This window comes from Serinus canaria, chromosome 1, assembly GCF_022539315.1.
Source record: "Serinus canaria isolate serCan28SL12 chromosome 1, serCan2020, whole genome shotgun sequence".
Lineage (NCBI taxonomy): Eukaryota > Metazoa > Chordata > Aves > Passeriformes > Fringillidae > Serinus > Serinus canaria.
In genome coordinates, this window is record NC_066313.1 from 74,673,441 (window position 1) to 74,692,198 (window position 18,758).

General features: G+C 42.1%; 1 protein-coding gene across 8 annotated transcripts in view; it reads left to right on the forward strand.

The window, feature by feature from the left end:
- Positions 1-18,758, forward strand: part of MBNL2 (muscleblind like splicing regulator 2) — a 106,100-nt gene that overhangs the window by 41,161 nt on the left and 46,181 nt on the right. The window lies entirely within an intron of this gene.

An 18,758-nucleotide genomic window follows, 5' to 3' on the forward strand; every position in this document is an offset into this window, starting at 1 on the left:
ATAAGGAAAGTATCATAGAGCTGGCACTGTTCAGCCTGGAGAAGGCTCAGGGGATCCCATCAATGTGTGTAAATTCCTGCAGGGAGGGTGCAAAGAGGACAGAGCCAGACTCTGCTCAGGGCTGCCCAGTGACAGGGCTGGAGGCAACAGGCACAACCTGAAACACAAGAGCTACCTCTCAACATCTGGGAGCACTTTTTCACTGTCAGGACTGGCACAGGTTACCCAGAGAGATTGTGGAGTCTCCATCCTTGAAGATCCTCAAAAACTGTCTAAGATAGAGTCCTTGGGCAGGTGTCTCTAGGTGACCCTGCTTGAGCAGGGGGTTAGAGCAGTTGACATCCAGGGGACCTCTTCAACTTCAGCTATCCTGTGACTATGGGACCAGAAGCACCTTCACACAAACTTTCCCGTAGTTTTAGGATTTTTCTCAGCTAGCAAAAGCTGGCTTTGGGACCAAAGGATGTAGTCCCAGGCAGGGACACTTGCCTCCGAGTCATACCATGCCCTCCTTTGTGCTCCCACTGCTCTCCTCGTGACTGTGCCGTGTACCGGGTTGGAAACACAAGTTGTTGCTGTAGTTGCTGCAGAAGAGAAAAGGGCTATGTGGCACCAGCAGAGCACTGGATCCCTTCTGCCAGTGACAGTGCTGTGGCCTTAGGCTGGCCTTCTGGAGTAACATAATTGCATCATAATCCAAATTGTCCTGTATTAAAGAAGTATATTTGTAGTTCCGGTGGTACCAAGTAAAAGGTCAACAAAATTTAATGGACCTTGTTTACTTTTAACTCTGAAGGCATTTTTGGCTCCCAATACCTATCCTTGCATCGACTTTAAACCCAGCAAAAATTGCAACAACAACCCATTGGACTGATTACAGCTTTGAGGAGCCAAAATGCTCACTGTGGAAGACTGTCTGGGCTCTGAATATCCTTCATCTGTGAGATGCTCCAGGCTAGACAGAAATAGCTAAAGACTAATGAGCCTGGGTCAGACTCAGGCCAGAAACCTGCTGGTTTCAAGCCAGGTTCTGCTGTATGGGCTTCTGAGAGGCAGCTCAGCATTTGTTTCTCCCTCTTTGGTGAAGGACAGAGTCTGCTCTGTTCTGAACAGGGCATTTGTGGGTTTTTAGGAGAGTGCAGGTGGATCATCCCTGTGTGGGGCATGGGGGGTGTTGCAGTTGGACAGATGTGTGCCCATTAGGTGGCCACAACGTTGCTGTCAGCAATGAGTCTCCAGCCAGGAGAAGCCCCACATGACTGGGTCACCAGTGTGGCCACACAAACACACCCAAAACTGCACTGGGCAAGTGACCTTGGTGAGTTAATGTGAGGATGAAAGTGTCTATGGGCTAATGTGGGTCACTGTGCTTGAGGTGAATGAAGGGGACCTTTCCTGGCAGGGCCCTGAGCCCTGATGGTGGGTGGGAGGATAAAGGGGGCTGAGGAAGCACTGCCAGAGCCTTGTCTGCTGCCATAACCATCCTGAAACCTTTTTGGGGCCCTTACAGGCTCCCCTTTGGATGCCCTTGGAAGGGTCTGTGAAATGAAGTGACCCGTGTAACACAAAAGTTTGAATTTCAGAAACTGCTTCATTTAGGATTTTATACTTTTCCCTGGGTTGAAGTAGCTTAATTTAAAATTAAATAACATGCATGTATAACATTTGATATATCACATTTAGATCCCTCCAAAGTGGACACTAAAAGTGAATCTGTTTTCAAGGCTTTCTTGTCCTCGTAGTAGTAAAGAACAAAGTCCTTTCAAAGGAAGACTAATATATAATATAATGTGTAAGGACAAGAACATGCAATACTTTGCTGTATTTGAATTGGAATATTTTTTTTAAAACCACATTAAAACGAATGGTGATGTTTAAGAAGGGGAAGAGGGGAAAGTTTGGCAGAAAAAAAAATACAATCATGTGTTTTGCTTAGAGTTAACTCTTATATTTGCAGGCAAGTCTGAATTTTCAGTCCTGGCGTTATTTCTTGACTCAGATTTATAGCCTTCCTGCCGGTCAGCTACTAGAAGGATATGTTGCCTAAGTTAATAGAGGTAACAGAGAGGGTATCTTGAAGATACTGTTGTTGCAAGCTTTATGGTGGTAACAAGGAAGCAAAGCTTCTTTAGGGGCTCCTGATAACTTTTGCGGATTTTCATTAGTGCCTAAGCCCTTCAAACTCTTCCATTTATTGAGCCAGCAGACTGTTGTGAGCTGGTCATCTGCATTTTCATGAAAGCCTTTTAAGAATATGTTGATCTGCCATAGACATATTCCGGTCTGATTTAGCACCACGGAATAAAAAGTAACTGAAAGCTGTGCACAGACTTGCTTACCAAGTTAAAAGGTTGCTGGGAAAAAAAAAAAGATATTTGGAACATCCACTATGTTGCAAAATCTAGAACTGAAAATAATCTTCTTAAGATGGCCTCAGTTTTATTCAGAAAAGGGGGTAAAAAAGGCTTTGTGAAGTGAGCAGTGTGTTTGTACAAGAGTGAGCTCAGAGTTGGGAGGCACTAGGTAGTCATTTGTCTTCCTGTAATTCTTTTGTGGGTCTCTGAATGTTTTACAAATGTCAGGGACTCAGGATCATTTCACAATTTGAAATAAGTGGTACCTGCTTACATTTGGCAGGTGAAGCATTCTGAACAGACCATAGATGAGCATGGAAAGGGGATTAGGTAGTTTTGTCTCTACTAGAAAGCATTTAAAGGAGTGTTTATAGTGTCCTAGCTGGCTGAATTTTTGTCCATCACTTGGTTATGTGGTGTGACAGAGTTCAAAGACAAGGTGAGTTCAAAGACTGTGCCTACAGCTGGTGGGAAAAAATGACTGAAATGGGCAAAATAATTTCTCTTGGGCGACAGAGTGGCTTTTACCTCCTGGGCCCATTAATTTTTCCTGCTTTGCTTCACAGTGACCCAGTTTCAGTAGGATATAAGGGAATAGGCTGCCCTTTTCAGTAGTTGTGGGCTCTGGGGATGTGGAACTTGCAGGGTGTAACTTTTCAGATGGAAGATACAGAATCCAGGTCTCATTCTTCCTGCAGAACAGCTTCCTTTTTCACCCACCTCTTGTTTTTTCTTGTAAAATGTCCAATAATCTCTAGGTAGTCTGAGAGCACTACCTGGCAGAAGCTTTCATTTGCCTGAGTTACTGCAAAGTGTGGGCTTGAAGAGAAAGTGCCAGTCAAGGCCAGATTTAGATAACTATTAACTCTTGGGGAATTAATTCTGACTGAATTAACTCCGTGGGCTCCCTCAGAGTATCAGAATATCAATGGCCACCCTGGGACCCATCAAAGCCCCATTTAGCCCAGTGACCCTGTAATGGCCAGTAGATGGGTGTCTTGGAGGTGGGGTGTAAACATGCAGTGGCTTGCTGGAGTGCTCTGCTGGCTCCTAGGGATGTGCTTCCCAGGGACATTGAGAACCAGACATGGTATCCTTGTATCTAATACAGTCACTATCTTTCCACTGGATTTGTCCTGCTCCACTGTATTTAACCATGCTCACATTCAGCATTCATTGCACAGCAACCTCCTCCACAACCTCATTATATACAGCATGGAAACCAACTTCTGTTGTTCTTTTCAAACCTCCCCATCCCATGGATGCTCCCAGTTCTTCTACTGGGAGACAGAAGAGATTCTGAATTGTCCTAAGGATGAAGCTGGGTTGGTTATTTTCCACTCACTTCACTCTGGAAGGGGCATGTTTCTCCCTGGTGAGTTCAAAGGAAGCCTTCTGAGAGAAGGTTTTAAATCTGCTTTGTGAAAATGCTGTTCTCAGGACAGGTAGAATTCCCAAAGGCCCTGCTTTTTCAGGCTATGGCAATTTTTGCACTCAGAATAAAGTGCTGCATGGAATTATGCCATTCTATTTCCTGAGACTGTTTTTTGTCTTATACCCAATCCATGCAACTGTGAGCAGCTGCTAAAAAGAGGTGGTTACATCCAGGCCTATCACAGCTAGCTCCCCATTTTTATCTCTGTTCAGATGGTCATGCAGCCATGCAGCTTGACTTCATCCAAAGAAAAGGGAAGAACTGCATTAAATATTAGTTGAAACTACACATTTGGGCAGCACCATGTTGCATGAATTGAGGTAAAAGGGGTTTAAACATGGATAAGCTTTTTATGAAGACCTCTCCTTTATCTCTGAGCTTAGGGACTCTTAGTATTCCTTGTTTGTTTAATCACCTGCTCTTGTTTGTTTTCTGATAAACACTCTCTATGTTCCCCTGTAGTCCTCAGCAGGCACAAGTTCCTTTAATACTTCCTTTTTCCTGTTTGTCTCCCTCATATCTATTCATGCAGCTGTTTCCATGCCAGCTCCTCTGGCTCCGAAGGGTTAAAAGGAAGGTAAAATTAAAAACCAAGTAGCTGAACTTGACGCACTTAAAAATTCATGAGCTTGACTTAAATTGGTAAAGAGAGAAACTGCAGAGAGAAGTAAATTGGTAAAGAGAGAAAAGCCTTTAGCTGTTGTATTACATGGTGTTTAGCTTTTTAATTTTTTTTTTCTTATTTTTTTTTAAAGGCTGTTGATCGCTGCAGAGGGCACCATGTTCTTTGCTAGGGTTTGTCCCTCTGCTGAGAGGAATATTTTTTGATTTATCTCAGAAGAAAGTCTGGAGGCACAGTTCATCCCAGCCACCTGTGGTGCTTAACCTGCAGGAGCCTGGTGAAGAGCTAGAGCTAAGCCAAGGGCTGGCCTCTGTGGTAGAGGGCCACTAGCCATCAAGTCAGCTCAGAGGAGCAAGTTTTAACCTGCTGCCCATGCCTCTGCCTTCGGGCCGAGGCTCTGAAGAGCAGAGAAGTTGAACCGGTTGAAGTTCATTACATAGCCTGCTACAAGAGCTGTGTGTCTCCTTCAAGGCCCTGTTCTGTTTCCTCATTTGTCTCTCTCAGCAGCAGCACCAAGAACACAAAGCCATCCTGGCTGTCAGTGCTATCGCCTGTCACCAGCTGAGCTGCAGATTCTAAAATTGCGCACCTTGTCGTAACTGAAGTTCCACGTTCAGAGGAGAATGCAGCTGGGTGCTGAGTTACCCAGGCCTGCCTTCCCTCTGCAGTCACAGGCAGCCCCACTTCCCAGTGGTGTGGCTCAGCAGCAAAGCTCTCGGTGGTCAGAGCAGGCGCTTCCCACCAGCAGATGTGGCACAGCAGCCTGCCGTGATGAGAGCAAGGGGTGTTCCCAGTGCTGTCTCCACTGCTGGTTTCAGTGTGTTAGAGCTGGCTGAGCAGGTCACCTGGCCTGGGGATCAGGATCAGCACGAGAAGCAGAAATGGTTGAAAGCAAAAGCAGTTAAAGAACAGTCACTGAGGGAGGTAGTACAAATGTGTCATCTGGTTCACTAAGTGTGTTATCCTGAAGGACCAAGGGTAGTAGTTATCCTGAAGGACCATGTTGTAGTTCCTGGGCAGTGGTCTTGCTGGGCTGAGCTAACTCTTGCAGCTTCCTGCTTCCAGAAGAGACTTGCAAAGAGCATTTCCAGGTGCTGTGCCAGACCCCTTCACATCAGATGCAGCTGCCACTCGGTTATCAGTCTAAATCTTATTAGGCAAGGAAGAGCAGCCAGGCAGATTAGTTATGGCCACAGGAAACCTTGTATGAAAGGGCAGGGTGTTTGCCAGATGTTCTTCAGATTTTCAGGCACTCCAGGGTGTTTCATATACCCATCAATTCACTGTGTAGATTTTGTTGCTGCACAGATCCATGCTCCCCTAAGCCTTATAATAACCAGTTTGTGGGTGTAGTGAAGGCAAAATTCAATCAGAGTCTCTGACTCATCCCATCACTAGGATTTTGAACACAAGAGCAATTGCTCACTGCCCACTCCTCCCCCACGCTCCCTATTAACTCAGGTCACTCACTGTTCCCACAGGCTTGCTCTCTCCAGGTCTCCCCACCTACTCCTTTATTTTTCTGGCAGGTGGTTCCACTTTCTTTCCAGGTGCTTTTTTTTTTTCCCTTGGCCTTGTGTATGTAGCTTTCCCTCAGCTCGGGCGTCAGCTGTTCTTCCCAAGCTGTTATACTTTGCATCATAAAATACAAAAGACAAGGTTGTGCTTGTCTGATGGAAAAGCCTAGCAGAAACAAGGCCTATATTCCTATTGGTCCAATTCATCCCCAGCATTGGAAAGATACTTTAAATCTAAAAAATCAATACAAGAGGAATTGGGTAGTTTATTTGCAAGTCTGTTTGACAGCTGTGCCCTCTCCCAACTTATTTCCTCATATGAGGGCTGGCACCTTTTCTCGAGGAGATGAACTTCATTGGAAACTTATTGCAATAAAAGGAAAACTGTTGTGGTTTTAGAGATTTTGGAGCATCACTGAAAGCCTGCTGTGAGGTATAAGTCCCACAACTGAAATGCAAAAGGCAGACGTATCCCTTTTCTGTGACCTTGATGTTTGTCTTGTGGCTGTGGGCATGGTGTGCCACCCACTATTAGATTCCTGCAAGGGCTTGACCACAATAAAGAAGAAATTATTAATGCTGAAAATAAACTGTCTTCTCCTCTGCTTTGTTAATGAGTTGTGTTACAAGGGGATGTGAGCAGTGCCTCAAGAGTCAGAAGGCCCTAATGCTTGGAAAGATCAAATCATCAAGCAGGAAAGACAAAGAAGTAGAGAATCAGTGGAATGCTGCATATGAGGGGTGTAGCAGCTGTGTGCAAACCCTGGTGTGTAAATGCTGGCTCAGGGGCCCAGGGGAGGTGTCCTGCTCCCTGTGTGCTGCTGTCACCCTGCAGGCTCACCCCTGCTCCACAGCCTGCCACTGGTGCCATGCTCCTGACTGATGGGTGACCTGGTGCACTCACTGCACTGCAGAGCTTCCCTTTCTCTTGAGGTGTTACAAGCTCTCAGCCCTTGCTTCCTCACAGGACTTCTTGGCTTGAGTGAGAGGAGATCTACAGTGTGCAATGTCATGGCAGCAGCAGGGATGGCCTGGACTAGCAGCCCACCAGGTGTGCTGCTGCCACCTCACCTGCATGTCCAGTAGGCCAGGCAACTTTTAAACTTTGTAAAAACACAGCTTATTTACTCCAATTTGAAATTCAGTTTGGGCCCTGAGCATTCCAGAGTGAAGCTGTGCCTCTGACTGAATGGGTTTGTTTGCTGTCTTAGATGTTGTCAGGAGAGGAGCTTACCCAGAGCAGGCTGGTGGCACCTGTGCAGACACACAGGGGCCATAAGAACTGCCCAGCTGTGAATCAAAGCCAGCTGAGCTGCTGGGACTTTCTCTGTTGGTTCATAGTGAGCCAAAAAATAAAATCCAGCATGTCAGACATTGAACCAAGCCCTACTGGCTGTTATCAAACAGGCCCCTAGCCTTCAGCCCCAATGGGTACAACACACAACAAAAGCCTACTTTTTAAGCTAGATAAAACATGTGAGTATCAGGAGATGTATCATCATTGTTTGGGGGTTATTTCAAGGATCATTTGCTAGATTAGGCCATCACTTTAAAATTATTATATATTTATTTGCTGGGGATGGGATGTGAGTCTTTGGGCTTGATTGAGCTGCCCAGTCAGGGGCATCTGATTCTATTTGAGATGCCCTGGATACTCTTGATGGCTTTTCAGTGGTTTGTCAGAGAAGTGTGTCACCTTTGTTGGCACCATGCAACAGTCCAGGATATCCCAGGGCGCTCCAAGTGCTCCTGCTGACCTCTCTGTGGTAACAGAGGGAAGCCCTTCTTGAGAGGCAGTGTCAGCTCTTTTACTAACTGGAAACTCTGCTGTGAACTGCTTTGGGTAAGAAGGTGGACAGTGCATTTGCCATAGTGATGACCTGGCTAAGACAAAAGCTGGGATGTAGGCCAGACTCAGAAAAACCTGTCTTCTGTAGCAGAAGAACACTCTTTTGGAGACCAGGAAGGGGATGAACTAATGAGTAATTTAGAATTTGCCCTTAGTACCACGAGCAGATAATGTAAATTCAGTGGTTTTAAATGGTTGTGACCCATGTAACTGGGCTCATTTTTTGCTACCTATGAGAAAGGTAAATCTACTAAAAAGAAAACCTCTCTAAGAATGTTATGACAGTGAACTCAGCCTGTTAAAAATAAAAAGATGGACAACCTTTTGCAAATTTTAATTAAATACCAACTGTTACTACTGCTTTATTAAGACTTTAAAGCTAGAAATTAACCAGAACATGGATTTAAAAAAACATGAAATTTGCAACAAAGAAGACTTGTTCCTCTGAACCTTACTTCATTTGCAGATGTGAACATATGAACATCTGTCAAGTCCAATCAAATATGCATGTATTTTGTTGATTTCAGACACAAAAGAGAAGAATATTTCCTTTTCCAACAGTATCTTAGTGGTAATTTTCCTATATTGGTGGATAATAATGGCTGTCATGAAAATGCAGGCTATCCCCTGCATGCATTTGGCCTCACATTGTGCTTCAAAGCACTGGTCATACCATATGTGTCAGCATCACTAAAAATGCAGGCATGGGATTTGCATGTATAGAGTTGGAGGTGTGTGGATATTGCAGTGGAGACACTGTGAGCATCTTATCATGTGAGTAAATTAGTGCTAGCATGAAGGAATATGAGAGTGATTGTGTGCTTCATGCTGAACATGTTGATGCTATTGAAATTCCAGCCTGCCACAGTTCTTGCTTTAAATCAATATAAATATTAATTTGCTGCAAAACTCTCGTTCCTTCAGTGAGAGCTGTGTTAACTGATTAGTATGCATGAACCAGTTTGTGTTTGAAGTGCAGCAAATGTCTATGAGTCTCCTTCTTTAATTGAACCTCCTGGCTATAATTGTTTTTAGCCTGGATTCTTGAGGAAATGAGGCTTACACAGTCAGTCTGCTTCTCTTTCCCTCCTCCTCTGCTAACTTGTAAACCCACTGGCCAGTTTCAGTCAAATTTGACAGAGACCAGTCTCAAGGATAGTAAGGTTCCTACAAGTTTTTAAAAAACAGGTAGCCTAATACTAGAGTGGAGAAAGAGAGAGACCTGTAAGCCCTCCCTCCCACGTGGAAGAGGTTCTTAGAGCATACAGACAAGGGGAAATCCTTAAAACTCAGTTAACCACAAAGAAGTTGGGTTTTGGGACCAGCAATCAACCTGTAAAGCCCTGCCTTCATTTAAGCTGATGTTTTCAGCACTACCCATTTAATGACAGTAATGGTTTGGGCAGACTTGTGGCAAAGAACTGCCTACAGCTGTTCCCCCTTACCTTTAGCCTCTGCTTGCTTCTTGAGCCTATTTTTCATATTTTCTATATTCAGTCTTTTCAAATAGCAAATTTGTCTTACTAAGTCATTGGTATCCTTCAGGAGGAAGGAAATTTCCACTAGGAATGCAGGTTTAGGTCTTGTAGGTGTTCAGGGCAGTGAAAGGCTGCTGGATGATAGGTGGGGAAGGTGACACCCCTCACTGACACTGGCTGTTGTATTGACAGCACCACAGAAATTCTGTAGGCAGTAAGAGAGAGCAAGAGAAGATGGAATGCTCTAGAGTCTGTGGGGAGTGCTCCTCTGGAAGGAGGAGGTTTGCAGTTACCATCCCTGCTGCTAGGTTTCTGGAGGCATTTTTTCTTTAGACAGCCACTTGAAGGAAAAAAAAGGAGTATGTCCTGGAAATAAAGGTGACTGTGTTTTATGTAAGAACCATATGCTGTTTTGTCCTAAGCTCATAGCGTCTCATTTTGGTTTTGGGGCAGCAGCCCTCTAGGGTTGTTCCTGCACCCTGCAGGAGTAAGCTGTTCTACATCACTCAGGGCTGGTGTAAGAGATGGTTACTCTTACTGTCTTCACCCAGCCTTGATACTGTTGCAGTATAGTTTAAGTCCTTTTACTGCTGGACCTGTAGACTGTGCTTTAAATGAGTACTACTACTAAAAATCCCATTTATCCTGCTTTCCCTAAAGTACCAACAGTACTATAAGCAGGTTTTCCCTTATCAGATACTTCAGTATGCCAGCTGTTACAATATATGTAATGTGTTTAACGAGCAAGGGAGTTTATTATTAGGTAATTAAATAAGGCTGTTCCTTCTAATTAGTTATTTGCCTTTCAGTCCTGGATGTTGCAAAAAGATCCACTGTGATTTGTGTCAGCTGTATCTCGGTGTGCTTTGATTTGCTATAAAGCAGCTGTGCATCTCAGCAATGCATGTGAGAATCAGGGGTGTGAAAGTAGCCAGCAAGTTTTTAATGTGAAATGAGAAATGTTATCACTGGCTAATTAAGTAGCAACTGAAGGTTAATTAATTCATAATATATCTGTATATGTGGCCAAATTCTATTTAGTGGATCAACTTATTAATACAGATGTGGAAGTATCACATGAAACAGTAGTGCAAAAAGTTAATAAATGTGTAGCATCTTTAGATGCCATAAAGAAATGGTAGCAAATTGATTTTTGGTTCAGTTCAACAGAAGTTAATTAACTGCTTATACCTAACAGGTTTTGTTGTTTCCAGCGTCCTTGGGGTCTCAAGCAGATTTATGGCTTGAAATGAGATGTGGTTAGAGCAGTCCAAAGGAAGAGAGGTTGACACTGGTGAGGTAGCAGGGCCTAGCAGTACACTCTGGTGCTCTGGACCTCTGTGCATACCAGCAGAAGGCTGCAGAGAGGACAGCACAGTTTGGAAAACTGTGTTGGTTTTTCAGTGAAATTCCAGACAATACAGCAGGCACAGAGAAAGGGGAAAGCTGCAGACAGATGTGCTGCTGTTGTGTGTGACATGAGGCATCCTTCTCTCTAAACTCATTGTTTCCTGGCATGATGAAAAACCCAGCAGGTACAGGAGAGCATGGGAATACTGGGGTTGCTATGAGGATGTTTAGATGGTAATGCATATTCTCAGGTTTGGCTGTTTCATTCAGACTGGCTTGGAGAGCAACATTATCATATGGAAAAAAATTCCTGTGCAACTATAGACAAAGAAAATGAAAAAAAAAAGCCCTCAAGTGATCCGAACGGAAGGCTGAAACATTCTGATATGGTATCTGCAGGATCATTATTAAAATTTAGTTTGATTTTTTTTTAAATTTTGCATTTCTTATGTGCACACTGTGTCTAATTAAAACCCTAGTTTAAATAGATAACAGTATAAATACAGCAACTTTAGCTTGCTTTCCCTTCCCCAAAGAATGTGGAGAGGATGTGCTTCAGTCTTATGTAATTACAATTTCCTAAAGGTGATACTTTTTTCTGTTCTCTGTTTAAGGCTCCATTTGTCTGATGATACAGTGCAAACCTCTTGAAAATCTGTGTAACATTTGCAGTATTTGTAAATCTTAGTTATAATTGGCAATAACTGGCTTTCTCTCATATTAATCTTAAAATTTATGAGTAGTAAATGAGAAGATACCTGTCTTATATTTCAGCACACCTCTCTTACAAAACACCTGAATCTGCCTGTTGTGAGCTGAAACAGTCAGTCTTCAGTCTACAAGTCATAATAAGCACTTGCGTCATAGATAACCTTGGGTATTGGAAGATGTTTTTTTAAGTGATGGTTTTTGACATTATGTTCTCTTTTATTTGAAGCAAATTGTTTAACAACTCCCCTTTGTGAAAAGGATGCAATTGGGGGGGGTGGTTTGGGTTTGTTTTTTTTGCTTACCCTCTCTTTTTCTTTCAGAAGTAGGAAAAATTACTAAGCCGTTCAAGGTTAGTAAGGAGAGTCAAACCTTTCTATTAGACATGCTAACATAGCTGGGGAAAAAACAGACTAACTTTTGTATTTACATGTCTTTCTTTGGGTAATATTTATAGATCATCTTGGAAACACAGAGCGTGCCTGTCAGTACTCACTTGTTAAGAAAATGAGAGTATTTTAAAATATCCAGAAAAAGCTGCATCTCTGACACAACTTATTATGCACCTAGGAGTCCATGAATGCATAGCTCACATACATACATCTAGATATACAGGTGAAATGTTTAGTACATGCCTCTCCTCAGCCTGTGTTTAGGTCAGTCAAAAAAACCCCACCACACTCTGTTTCTCTGTTTGTAAGACAGGTTTTCCTTTCCCTGAGTCACTTTGGCGGCCCTTGCCCATGCCTGCTTCAAGTCTAACCCAGCTGATTTGGACATTGGTGACCAGAGGCATGTGTGGCACTGCAAGTAGAGTCACCACAGGAGAGGAAGAAGCCTTGCTGCTTTTCCCCAGCAGTCATTGTCTGATACGTCCCTGGGGCTGTGACTGCTTTTTCCATGGTGTGACACACGTGTGTCTCCACCGTCAGGCAGCAGCTGATCAAAGCATCCATGATGTTCTCTTCTGCCATCGCCAGCTCCCTCTCCAGGTTAAAGCTGCATGCCTTCCAGTCTGTGTCTGCACTTATGGGTGGGGCTCATGTCACATCCAAGAAATGCTCTGTTCTTTCATGCTGATTCTTGCTCTCTGAATTTCAAGTTCATCCTCTTCTGTCATACCCTGATGCTTCTGTCTTCCCATTCCCAAATAAGCAAGAGTCATCACCACATTTCATTAGCTTAGCTGGAGCCTCTGAAAAACACAGATCTAAAAACCATGGATCTGGTGTCCTGGAGATATGAAGCTTGACAGTGTAATCCAAGTAGTTGGTTTCTGCATCTCTGACTTCATAGCCCCTCCAGCCTGTGTCCCCATGGATGACTTCTGCAACTGATCCCATATTCAACTAAGCCAGCTCTAAACCTCCAGTTGATTTCATGGAGCACTTCACTGTCCCCACACTTTGTGTACTTTTTTAAGTGCAGCCTGGTTTGCCTATTTCCAGTTTAGTGCCTCAATGGTTCTTGTCTGACCCAGGGAATTAAGTGGAGCAGGCTTTCCCTCTGACTGCAGTACATACTTTTTGAAGCTGTGTTTATAAATCCATTAATTTTAATTGTTTGGGAGCTCTCATCTGGGATTTCATGATGTGAATCCCTACCAGTAGGTTTCCATGAGGGCCCTTTCACAAGAGAAAAACCATTGACACTGATACTTAAGTGTTCTTCAAAATTAGCTGGCCAGTGATGTGCATCAGTATGTACTTACTTGCTATTCAAAAAACCAGTGTAAGTTGCTGGTTTTTTCTTTTTTAAAAGGAGCTCCTGAGGGCTTCTTTAAAAAACAAAAAGAAAAAAGAAGGAAATCTGTAAGATTTATCTTCCTCTCAATTCTCTTTTTATTTTGAAAGGAATGTTTCATGCTTTTGCAAAGGGTGTGTGTTTGGACTCCTTGTTTTCTTTTGCTTTTTTTCCCCTCTTCTGTCAAAATTCCATCTCTGTTTTCCATCAAGAATATGTGAAAAATATTTTCAATATATATCATTAAATAGTTTCCTTGTTCTTATACTACTCCCTAGGCATCTGCTGCTGACTGCTTTTGGAAACAGGATACTGGGCTTGATGGACCTTGGTCTAACACAGTACAGCTGTTTTAATTTCTTAAACGCTGAAGCATTTGTAAAAAATAAAAAAAAAATATTTCTATTTATTTACTTGTATGCAGCTGCAGTGGCTCTTGAAAAGCAGAGTCTGCGGTTTGCTCTCGAGAGTATGAAGACAAATTCAGAGGTGTACAACAGCTCATCTAAGTAATTACAGAAGTGCTCCTAATTGTAACCTTCTGTTGAGTGCAGAGGCAACGAGCATGTGTTGTAACAGAGTGACTCACAAAAAATCTGGGTGTTTGAGAAGAGCTGGAGACCACAACAGCAGAGAAAGAAGGCAGCTTGCACTGTTTGCACTCCTGAGGGAAATACAGGGTGCCAGAGGGGAACAAAATCTGCCTCAGTCTTGGTAGCTGTTGTTGCCACTGCTCAGGAAAGGAAATAGGAGAAAACTGGGTGAGAGGAGGTGTCCAAATTTCCTAATACCATATCAAAAGTGTCAGTGGTAAATATTTAATTAAACAGTCAGCTTAGCAAAACTGTAAGGGCCCACAGCTAGAACCTTTCACACTTCTTTTTGAAACTTCTGTTTTAACATTAATTTTGATACTTAAATGTAAAAAGAAGTTAGTGGTTATATTGTTGTTGCTGTTTTTTTGGTTGGGTTTTTTTAAGAAGCAGACAGAAATGTGAATTCAGTTGCCTTACAATATTCATTTTTTTGCTATTCCAAATTTATGTACCACTGAACGCATCAACGCGTTTGTGGTATGATGCTGTGAACCCAAATGTGGCTGTTGTTAATGACACTTGACTAAGAAAAATGGTCCTACAATGGGAGCTTGAGAGACAAATCTGAAAGGATTCTTGGGCATTAATTTGACCTGCTTATTTGGCCATATGTAAATATGAAATTTCATTAGGATTAGGATTTGTGTTCCCAGAATTTTCAACCAATTTCTACATTTAGACACCAAAGTAAGACATAAGACGTCTACTTTATTTTCACTGTACTTTTACCCATTTTATCATCATTATTGGAGTTTGTAAAGAAGTACATAATCATCTAATTTAATTATTTTCAAGAAGGTTAGTGTTTTTTACTGAACGGAAGTTTTATTGCATGATGCATTCACCTTCTACCTTTATGTTCTTTTTCATATTTTTAAAAGGAGCTAGAAATTTTGCAAACCTTCATCCTTTCTTTATGTTTTAAATTGTCAGAGCATTTACAGCTACTGGGCTTTGTTGACTTGTTGCTCAGGAGTTAGTTAAAGTTGGCTGAATAGCTGTCCTAAATACTTCCTGGCTGTAGTACTTGGAATAGCAATTTTCACTTCTCTGGTGATGGTGCAGTAGCCAACAGGCAATATATTTTTATCTGACTCCACTGTCCTTGAAGCACTTTCATTTTAAGGAACGCCTACATGTCTTTTTATTTTGGGTTTAAACAAAGAAAAAAATTAAACTTCTGGATTGGGAATTTTTTTTTAAATCTAATTATACAGCTGCTAAAGAGATGTAGGGATATCAGTGTTAGTCCCTGATCTGTTCATGAACGTGATCAAAAGACAAGACTGGATGCAGTTTGTTTTGTGTATAAATTACCTTTCTGAATGGAAGACAATGTATATCTGAAGTCCATTAAATAGGTGCTTATGTAGCTAATTATTTGAACACACAAGTCCAGGCTGGCTCATCTCATGTTTTGTGGGAACTGCCAGTGCTAAAGTAAGGGAGGTTGGGTTGGGTTGGGTTGCTGGCTTTTCTGCTGGTTCCTCAGGGATGGGCATTGGTTTGTAGCCAGCACCAGCAATCCCACACCTCTCAGCACAGCTACTCAGGGTCATCCTGAATAATTCTGCTGTCTTTTGGGAAGAGGCAGTGGGAGCTGGGGACGTTGAGTTTTCTGGTGTCAAACAACTGAGGGACTTCACCAGCCTTCTTCTTGGATCCATGAGCCACAGGTGCCTGCTTGGGCCATGTACTGGCATGGAGAAATGTTGCAAAGGGAGTCTCTCGCTTCCAGACTGACAAATCTTAATTACGTGTACTCTTCTACAGCCTTAGGGGGTTTGTGGGGGTTTTAAGGGTGTTGGAGAGCAGTGACAACCACCACATTTCCATCAAAGCAGGGTTGTCATCATCCACTTAGCTGCAGTCAGAGATCTGAAAAATGCGTCATCATACATCTAGGGTCTAGTGTGTATGGGTGACTTTGTTTTTAACAGCACACATAAAAGGTAGATGTAAAGTGTTAGAATCGTGGTTTTGATATCTTTTCAGGTTATCATCTCTTGTGTCTGCAAGAAGTAGATGATAAATTGGCAGACAGCTGTTTGATGATAAATAAATTGTTGTCTGGTACTCAAATAGCTTAACATTTTCCAACTGTGATCAGATGTGTCTGAAATTGTTCAGCTTTATGCCAAGAGAGCTGCAGTTCCTCATTAATTCTAGTACTCCATGAGTAGTTAACCAAGTCTGTGTAAGGCTTTGCATTTCCAAAGAGCCATGTGTAATTGCCTAGCAATTGGCCTTTATGTTGGTGGTTTTTTTATTAAATGCTGAGAAAAGTTCTTTGTATCAGACTTGCTGGAGTTTTTGCATTGTTTCCCTGCAGTCTCCAAACTGGTAATTCCACTTGTTAAACTGGGTTGGCTTTTGCAATCTCCTTTGTTGTGGGATTCTCCCTTGCTTCCCCTAGTACATTCCAGAAATTGTTTGCTTGCAGGCAACTCTATTTATAAGCTTGTTTCATTTCTGTTTGATGTTTGAAAAGGTTTTTCATAGCTCTTACCTTTTCTTTGGTTTCTATGATATGCTAATCAAATGTTCTTTAACTAGTTAAAGCTGAACACTTCATTTGTTAAATATAGCCTGCCAAGAGAGTCCTTCAGGCATGCATCTCCATTCTTTACTGTCTCTTTCATTGTTCTCAGGATTATAGCATGGGAAAATGAATAAGGCGTGGCCTACAGTATAGTGGGTAGCTGTAGATATGATCAACCTTCTACTGAGGCCTTCACACCTTTAAAATTCACTGTTTCTTCTTCTTAAAGCACAGTTGACTTTTAAAGCTGATTTGGTATTTTCTATTCAGTAAAAGTTTAAGACTGGAAGTACCATTGGTGAGAAGAATTCAGATACATACTTGCTGATGAAACACTGGGTTTTCAGTGTAGGATGGTAAAGTAAAATAAATTAAAGTCCTGTTGATAAGTACTGAAGGAGACAATTTCCTTTAAAAAATGTTAACAGTACTTCTGTAATCTTAGTGTTGATTTTAAATTAATTAAAAGATTTTCCCCCATTGGCAGTTTATTCCTTTGTTGTGAAGTTGTCAAGGAAGACTGAGATTATTTACTATATTCCACGATATGTTTTGTTGGAAGGCAAGATATTGTAATCAGTCTGCTTTAAAGGTATCTAAAAATCTATAACCAAAGGAAACTCTTTAATTGTAAAGATAACAATGACATGTTTGGGGTGCCTTCATGTTCAACTCATTTCCAAAGCGATCTCTGTGTCAGAAGCCACATCTTTAGAGAAGTAGAGGTACTCTTATAAAGCTGTTTGTATGTGATTGGTCTGCCTCTATACATAATCCATGGATTCTGTAGCATTTGGCTTGCCTACCAATGAAGGGAAATTATTGCAGTCCTCTCAGACTCCTCCATCTTTTACCTGTGTGCTCACAATTGATGCAGCAGTGCCTTGGGTCAGAGCTTTGCCCTCATAGGAAGATGCTCTATCTCTCTCACAGGTCGTCTAGAGGATCCCTAATGAGTTCCCATAGTGTGGTTTTTTTATGCCCTCTCACCCTACAGAGCAGCCTATGTGCCCCAAGACTGCCCTGAAGATGAAAAAACACATTTGACAACTTCCTTTGGCTTTTATTGTTTTATTTATTTGCTAAGAAGTATAGTGTAAGGATTTAATAGCCTGAACACTAATATTTTATAAGCTGCCCTGTGAATGAGTGGTGGGAGACAAATGATAGCTTGTATCAGGAACTGTATCTTTTGGGCATGGTTTTAGATTGCACTTGACAAAGACGACCTAACTCTAGTCTTTGTCTTGCTAACATGCCAAAATAGCTTTTATTGCTACATATGCCAACTTTCATGCAGTCACTGTTGATTGAGAGAGTCCCTCTCTCTGCTCTGCTGGAAATAGGCTACTACAGCCTGGTTTAAATGGTTGTAATGTTTTAAGTTTTTTTTAATATGTTACTATTAAATTGAAAAATCCTTCAAACTCCCTCCCACCATCCCTCCATCCAGACACTGAATCCCCAGTGATTAAACAAGGGAGTTGACTAAACCCTGTCTAGTTGTTGGTTAGTGATCTCATATTTTGACTATTTCTCCTGATGAATGGTACCCATCCATCACAATTTTTCTTTGCTGAAAAGCAGCAGGATGGGGAAAAAACACTGAATTGGCCATTTAAATACTTCTTTTCCAGACTGTCTGCAATTACAAAGGCTTTTTGAAAAATCTGAATCAAGATGGTTTCAATTATGAGTAACATTTCTAACCATACTACATTCTAACCTGTATGTCCTTTAGGTTGTATCTGACATGCCACAATTATTGTAATCAATTTATGATGTGCACATCAGATGAATAGAATATAGAAACAAATACTGAATGGTTTCTTGCTGTGAAAGAGCCATTCTTGTGGAAAGCATAAGAACATTATACTTTTTTTTCTTCCATAAAACTTTGTTTTGGTTTGTAGAGTTTTAGTTTAATGTATTCTTCAGCCTTGTGACATTTATAAAGAATATTTAAACCAAAGTCCTCTAAAGTAGCTGTGAAGAATGAGTCTCCTGGGAGCAGTGAAAACATGGTTCAGCCAGGCCAGGTGATGAGCCGACTACCTTCTCAAAGTCTGCATGCAGATTTGAGGTCTTGGTGGTTGTGGTCTTTTCCTTCCTGCTCCAGAGAGCAAAGTTCTCAGCACTTCTGGTCTCTCTGTCCTTGCCTGGGAGCAGAGAGGGAGAGGGTGGTATAATCTTCACTCAGAGCTTCTCGCTTGGTTGTTGTTGTCACTTTGGCATGAAAAGCAGTGACGGAAGCCTTGGCTGTGCTGTTGGCTCCTGACCACATCCTGCCTCTTCCCTCCCAGCACCCGAACAAAAGGAAACATTTGACAAAAAGAGGCTTGATGGGAATCTCTGTCTTGTGACTCCTGCTCAGATAAGATGCGGGCAGTGAAAACACTTTACCCACAAAGGAAAGTCATAAATTATGTTGTGCTTTGGTTCCTGTTTGCAGAACAGTATTTCAGGCCCTGAGTTTCTCCTGAGAAACAGAGGAGCATGGTGCCAAACCTGTGAAGGCTTCCAGGAGACAGAATACTGAAAGTTGTCAGTTGGTCACTGTTGCA